Genomic DNA, 7,602 nt, shown 5'->3' on the forward strand with positions numbered 1-7,602 from the left:
TTTAATGTTATTACACTTAGCAACGCGTACATTTACTTAAGTTTAAACAATAAAATACAAGCCCCCTTCTTTTTTTTAGGGCCGGTTTGTTCACAGTCGATTATTTTTAATCAATGGTTATTCCAGTTGATTTTATTTATTACCTTCTTTGTTTTGCTTCTTTTAGTTCAGATTAAATTAAAAACGCATCTTTTTATTTTAGAAAATTATTTATTTTTGGCCTATATATTTCGAGGTCTTACTTGCCTCATCTTCAGGGTCTAAAAATTACAATATGCGTTTTAATAAATTATATTAACAAATAATTTGAAATAAAAAATAAATTACCATTGAAATATTTAAAAAAAAATATGAACAATTTTCTAAAAAGTTTTTTCGACATTTAAAAAAATTGAAAAATCAAACATTAATTTTAATAAAAATTAAAAATTTTTTTTAAAGTATTGTTCAAAAAATATTTTAGAAAGTTTAAATTTAGTTACTTTGAACATTTCTATTAACTATAAGGTTATAATAAGTGTTTGTATAATCCTTTTTATCGGTTTTATAGTTACAGTTGTATTTGAGCCCTCTATAACTTTTTTGCATTCATTTTTGTGTTGGTCAATTCTCGAGCCTAATTTCTGGATAGTCTCTCCAACATATAATTTAGTGCAATCATTGCATTTGATAGAGTAAACTAGCTTCGGACCCTACTTCATCATTACAAGCTAAAAATAATCGCTTAATTAGCACAATGTTCAATAAAAATAAGAAATTGATTAGCCAAGAAGAGTCTAAATATCTTCGAACATATATTGCAATTTCTCCTCGGGCTTTTGGACAATATAAGTATCATAAAGAAAACCTACCAGTTCGACCTATCATTTCAACAATAAATTCTCCTAGTTATAAATTATCTAAATTTTTGGCAAATCTTCTTAAACAATCTTATAAATCAAAATTTACTATTCAAAATTCAAAAGAATTTGTTAAAACAATAACAAAAACTAAAATTATATCTGGAAATATTCTTGTATCTTTCGATGTTTCAAATTGTTTTAATAACATTTCAACTGAACTAGCACTCAAAATTGTAGAACGTAATTTTGATTCACGGATTAAACCTAAAACAAAAATTCCAAAATCAACATTTATGAACCTTTTAAAATTTTGTCTTGTGGATTGTAATTATTTAAATAAATATATAAAAATGAAAACTGGACTTTTCATGGGATCATCTTTGGCTCCTATACTTGTCGAATGGGTTTTGGATGAAGTAATTCTTCAAGCCTTAGAAAAACTTGATTTTAACCCACAGTTTTGGTTGGCCTACGTAGATGACCACTTGACATCCATTCCAAGAAATAAAATCGATATGGTTAAAACAGCCCTAGAATCTTTTGACAAAGATATAACATTCACTTACGAATCAGAAGATATTTTGACAAACGAAATTAATTATTTGGATGTTACAGTTAAAAGAAATAATGATGGCCAAATAATGACTAATTGGTATCATAAGCCAATAGCTTCAAACCGTTTATTAAACTATTACTCTGCACATCCAATTCAAATGAAATTTAATATGGTTAAAAACTTTATTCGAAAAGTATTTACTTTTAGCCATAAGTCTTTTTGGAAAATTTAATAAAAATCAAAAATATATTATCAAAAAATAATTATCCAGTTAAAATAATTGATAAACTTATTTCGTCTGTTAAAAGCGATAATTTCAAAGCAAAAACTGATGCACCTCAACGTTTTAACTTAAGTAATTATAGTTTCTTATCTAATAATAATGACCGATCGTGTGATAAATTAACAAGTAATAATAGATACATTTATTCTTCTAAACAATATATTCCTAAATTAAGTGAGTCAATATCTAAAGTTTGCCAATATTTTGTACCTGAAGTTAAATTAGCAATGAAACCAACAAACCAAAATTCAAAATTTTTCGTTAATACTAAAAAGAAAATTAACAAAATTGATAATAGTGGATTAGTTTAATCCATCAAATGCAATGATTGCACTAAATTATATGTTGGAGAGACTATCCAGAAATTAGGCTCGAGAATTGACCAACACAAAAATGAATGCAAAAAAGTTATAGAGGGCTCAAATACAAAAAATGTTGCTGCTTTGGCTGAACATGTGAAACAATATGGACATTCGTTTGATTTTGATGGGGCAAAAATTCTAAAGTTTGAAAGAAATAAATTAAAATTACAAATTCAAGAAGTAAACCAAATTATTAAAAATGAACAAATCGTATGTAACTATAAAACCGATAAAAAGGATTATACAAACACTTATTATAACCTTATAGTTAATAGAAATGTTCAAAGTAACTAAATTTAAACTTTCTAAAATATTTTTTGAACAATACTTTAAAAAAAATTTTTAATTTTTATTAAAATTAATGTTTGATTTTTCAATTGTTTTAAATGTCGAAAAAACTTTTTAGAAAATTGTTCATATTTTTTTAAAAATATTTCAATGGTAATTTATTTTTTATTTCAAATTATTTGTTAATATAATTTATTAAAACGCATATTGTAATTTTTAGACCCTGAAGATGAGGCAAGTAAGACCTCGAAATATATAGGCGAAAAATAAATAATTTTCTAAAATAAAAAGATGCGTTTTTAATTTAATCTGAACTAAAAGAAGCAAAACAAAGAATGTAATAAATAAAATAATTATAAAGTTCAACATAAAAAACAAATAAAATATATTCCAGTTGATAATCGTAGAATTCGTTTGTTCACAAAAATTTTAATCACAGAATCTATGATTTGAGCAGTTAATTTGAGATTTCGTTAATCGTCCAATTTTGCTTGATTAGCACCATTTAATCAAGGATTTACTGGAAATCAGTTTGTTCATACTTGATTTTCGCACTGAATAAATTATTTGCTTATCTTTTGACCAAATGAAAACTGTCATTAGCACGAAGTGCGAAAAAAAGCAATAGGTACATAAAAAAAGAAAAGACGTTTTCCTGTTTTATCTCTTCAAATGACAATTAAAACAGAAACTGTCCAAGTTGTTATATTATAGCTGTCGATTTTAATGCAGAGAAAATTATTGAATACAAAATTTTGATATAGTAGGTATTTAAAATTTTGTTTTATTATAAATTAATTTAAATTAGTTCATTTTAATGAAGTAAAAAAAAAAATAACTAATAACAATAACTAAAAATAACTTAAATAAATAATTAATGAATTATTAAACTAAAATGGCTTTTTTTGTTTGGCTAAAAGCTCGATCTCCAAGATTGTTAAGACACTACTTGTGTGTTGTGTCGTTTGCTTCGCAGCATTTAAGGGGTGGTTTTTCTTCGGTGGGTGGCTCTTATTGCTTAAGATATCCTCTAACAAATATTAAATATCTTCCTCGGTCACATTTGTCTCCGCATCCCCAACCTCCATTTTCTCTTCAAATAATACCTCATTGGCATTGTGAAATTGTCCACCAAGCGCTCCAAAGCTGCGTCCTTTTGCTTGGAATTGCGTCTTTTTTTTATTCTCTAAGATTTTATTTTTCTGCAACGCCAATCGAATAAATTTTACTCCTCGGCCTTGGAGAAATTTGATGTGCTTTTTGAGCAATTTGACACATATCTGAAAGCATATACACATTCATAAATAAACTAATATAAAAAAAAGTTAGATAAATAAGTATTTACTTACCTTCCTTACTGTTAACGCTTTCAAATTTAAATTCAAAATATCATAAGCTTCAAAAAAAATTTAAAAAAAAGCAGTTTATCAAATTTATTTCGAACAGCGAGATAGCTTGATGGTGAACCACTCGCCTAGTGACCTAACAGTTGAAGGATCGATTTTTAATTAATTAAAATGTTTCCACATTAAAATAAAATGATTTCCGCTTAAATTAAATGGATTTCTTTTAAATTTGTAAATTCAAGAAAGTAAGAAAATTTGTTCGCTTAATTTAATACGGAAGTCATCTAGGCAAAGTAACTATACAGAAATCCGCTTAATTTAACATGGTATCCGCTTGTTGCTAAGCGATCTTTTGTCTTCGCATACGAATAATTCAATCAATGTTAAAATTGTGTATAAAATCGAACTGATTCAAACATTAATCTGCACAATTATAGCATCATTAAACTAGAATAAAAGGGCCCACAAAACAATTATTATTAAGACACGTAATTTTCGCGTATGAATGTAACTTACTTTATCTCATATCTACCTACTCGTAACTATACATGTCAACATTAATTTTACTTTATCTATCCATGCATAAAATTCACATCTGGTTGTGTCTTTTGGTTAAGAGTTGTATTGGTATGAGATAGCTACAAATTGAACTCTTTTCACCTCACAAAAGATTTGTCGTTTACTCTACTTACAAGTACCTAGTAGGTATTCCGAAATGTGGATTACAATTAAAGCAAAAGCCTTCTTGGTATTATTATTATTATTTGCTACAAAAAAATCCTTTTTAATAATAAATACCGGATTATCTGCGAGACTTGTGAAAACATTTCGATTGTTATTCAAATTTCAATAAGGGTTGTTGGCTGCTACTTTCCTGCGGATATTATTGTGGGTCTGATAAATATAGAGCTTATGGGGGATGCTTTGCGGAAAATGATTGCACTTACAGTTTTGTGTTATTTTTATTTTAGATTAGGCATCCTTGTTACAAAACGCCTGTGCTGTACTTCCCCTTGCATATACCATTTAGGTTTGTTCATGTATATGTAGGTACGTTGTTTATCCTGCGGAGGATGTTTATTTACTTTTGGTGAGCTTAGAATATAATTTAGCTTAAGTAAGTTATATAAGAACAACGAAAACATCATCACTAAAAATGAAAACTTTATCCCAAACAAAATATAAATTGTATGCGAAATTTGAAAAACAAAAAAATAATAACAAACAATCTCTTAAACCCTTTTATTTATGTTTTCCACCAGCAGCAGCAGCATCAACAGCAAAATGCCTTAGTCCCAAAACACTTATTTAATTTCACTTACATAAAGATAAAGAAGATAATTGGCGCCAATTGAAACCGAAGAAATAGGGAGCAAGTACAAGTCCATTAAAACTTTATGAAAACACAATCGTTTCGTTTTATTGCAATAATAATGGAGACTTTAGAGAATATCCTTGGGAATATATATTTTATGTATATAACAGACAAACGCAATCCTCCCACTCCTCCTACACACAAAAAGCCGCATGTTTCGTGGCAAAACATTTTCAACAACTCTTACCAAACAAACCAAAAAACCAACCAAGCCAACCAGCCAAAGCCAACACACAAATATATATATTTTATATAAAGAGAAAGGAGTTTTGAAACCGTGAATAGCAAATTAGAAAACTTATATTCCGCATCGTTTGAAGTCCTCACAATTTTATACTTGTAACAACTTTGAAAAACTTTTTAAGGATGAACGAAAAATGCAAATTTTGCTCGCAATTTTGGAACAACCATCAGACGTTAATTAAGTTTCGACAATTTTAAATTTTGTTTCAAACAATTAGCTTGTAATTTTCCATTTTGGAAAATGTTCAGTGTTTTAATTGAAGGGAAAAGGGATTACTAAGTCTTTCTTTAAAATAGATATACATTTTAATGAGGTTTATTGTGTCAAAAGTTGAATTTGAGTTTTCTTAACTTAAATATCATGTACTTTTTAACTCTCGTACAGTTTTAATTCTATTCCTTTTTTAATCAAGTGCAGTAACCTTGTTGTTTCCGTAAAAGAAGACCGTGCGTTAAATCTATAAGTAAAGGTTTTTGGCAGAGTTTTTTTTTTATGGTTACGATGGGCTTACGAACATTCGTAGTTTTCGGACGCAGTTGTCGAACGCGGTCGTTTTGTTCACTCTTTCAATATTTAAAAGGTCTTAATGTCTTTTAGTTGAAAAAAAACCACGTATCCTACAATTTTAGCAAAAGACCTTCTCTAAAGAATTCCAGAATATTAAGCGTGTTTTTTTGGCATCTTTATCCGCAGCCAAATCGATTTCCCAAAAAAAAAACCTGTCCGCAGGAGTGTTGCCAGAATATTTTAGAGGCAAGGAGCCGATTTTGAGAGATCTTGGAGCCAAAAATAGCCACTTTCAAAAAAGGTCCAACACACGCAAACAAGTTTTTGTAGTATGAGATTTTTGACTTTTTTTAATTCTGGTTTTCACGCTCATTCACGAGGGTTAAATTAAATTTTTAATACGTAAAAAGGAATAGTGTATGCAAATTGGTTGTCTCTGTTCACATCTTGGGTAGATTTTTGCTGTAAAAAGCTTTGATTTCAAAGGAGCCTTAAATCGCCATGTTCAAAATTAAAAGAGCCAAATTCCGATAAATCGGAAATTAATATTTTAAGAAGCGAGTGAAATGTCCTAGGAGCCTGTTTGGAGATAAAAAGCCGGCTCTGGCAACACTGGTCCGCAGTTTTCCATCCGCAGCTGTTTTATTTAATTTTTAAGTTGGTAGACTTGAAATAAATACACTCAGTCACAAAAGTAAGTATACACCCCTAACTTTGTTTAACCAAGACCTCAAAAAAAAAGAATCCAACACATTTTCGAAAAAAAATTTAAATGTGGTTTTATTTCATTAATCATTGCCTACATATTTACAAAAAAAAATTTGACAAATAATCAATACTAAATGAAAAAGTGACAAAAAATTAAACACAGTACAAAATTTCGCATTACAAAAGTAAGTATACAGAGAAGAAAAAACTATGAAAATCGATGTTAAAAGTATAAATATCTAAATTTTTTTGGGAATTAATATATTTTAGGCTTCCCCCTAGACTTGACGAGGACAAACTCAATTGAAGGCATTGATTTTACTAGATTTTTTGCAACTTTTGGGCCGAATCTTTTCCACTCTTCCTAAAAGACTCGTTTCAGCTAATCCTTTGACTGCTTCCTTACTTTTCTCACCAAATGGTCCAACAGATGCTAAATAGTATCCAAATCGAGTGACTGGGGGACGTTTGGATCTGGTTTTGAAAGTTTTTGATCAAAAATTCACTCAAAAATACCGAGTTTTGCTTAGGGCCGTTACCTTTATTGAAGATAATCAATCCATCTTAGCCTAATTATTCGACACTCTGGTGCAGGTTTGTCTATAAAATATCTAAAAAACAATACCCATCCATTGTTTCCTCAAGGAGACCAAATAACCCACACCAAAAGCTATAAGCAAAAACCCCCATACCATAAACGAATCACTGCCGTTTTTACCAGTACCTTCCTTTCTTTTCGGATCTACTTCTTTTATCGGTTTTCTAGAAATATTGCCACATCCATAACTCATATACACGTAAGACGAAGTGTACTGCTCAGATGGACCTGGTAAAATTTGGAGAAAGATACAAAAGTAACAAAATCCCATCAAAAAGCTGGTACTGGTAAAAACGGCAGTGATTCGTTTATGGTATGGGGGTTTTTGCTTATAGCTTTTGGTGTGGGTTATTTGGTCTCCTTGAGGAAACAATGGATGGGTATTGTTTTTTAGATATTTTATAGACAAACCTGCACCAGAGTGTCGAATAATTAGGCTAAGATGGATTGATTATCTTCAATAAAGGTAACGGCCCTAAGCAAAACTCGGTAT

Source organism: Episyrphus balteatus, chromosome 1 (genome assembly GCF_945859705.1).
Source record: "Episyrphus balteatus chromosome 1, idEpiBalt1.1, whole genome shotgun sequence".
Classification (NCBI taxonomy): domain Eukaryota; kingdom Metazoa; phylum Arthropoda; class Insecta; order Diptera; family Syrphidae; genus Episyrphus; species Episyrphus balteatus.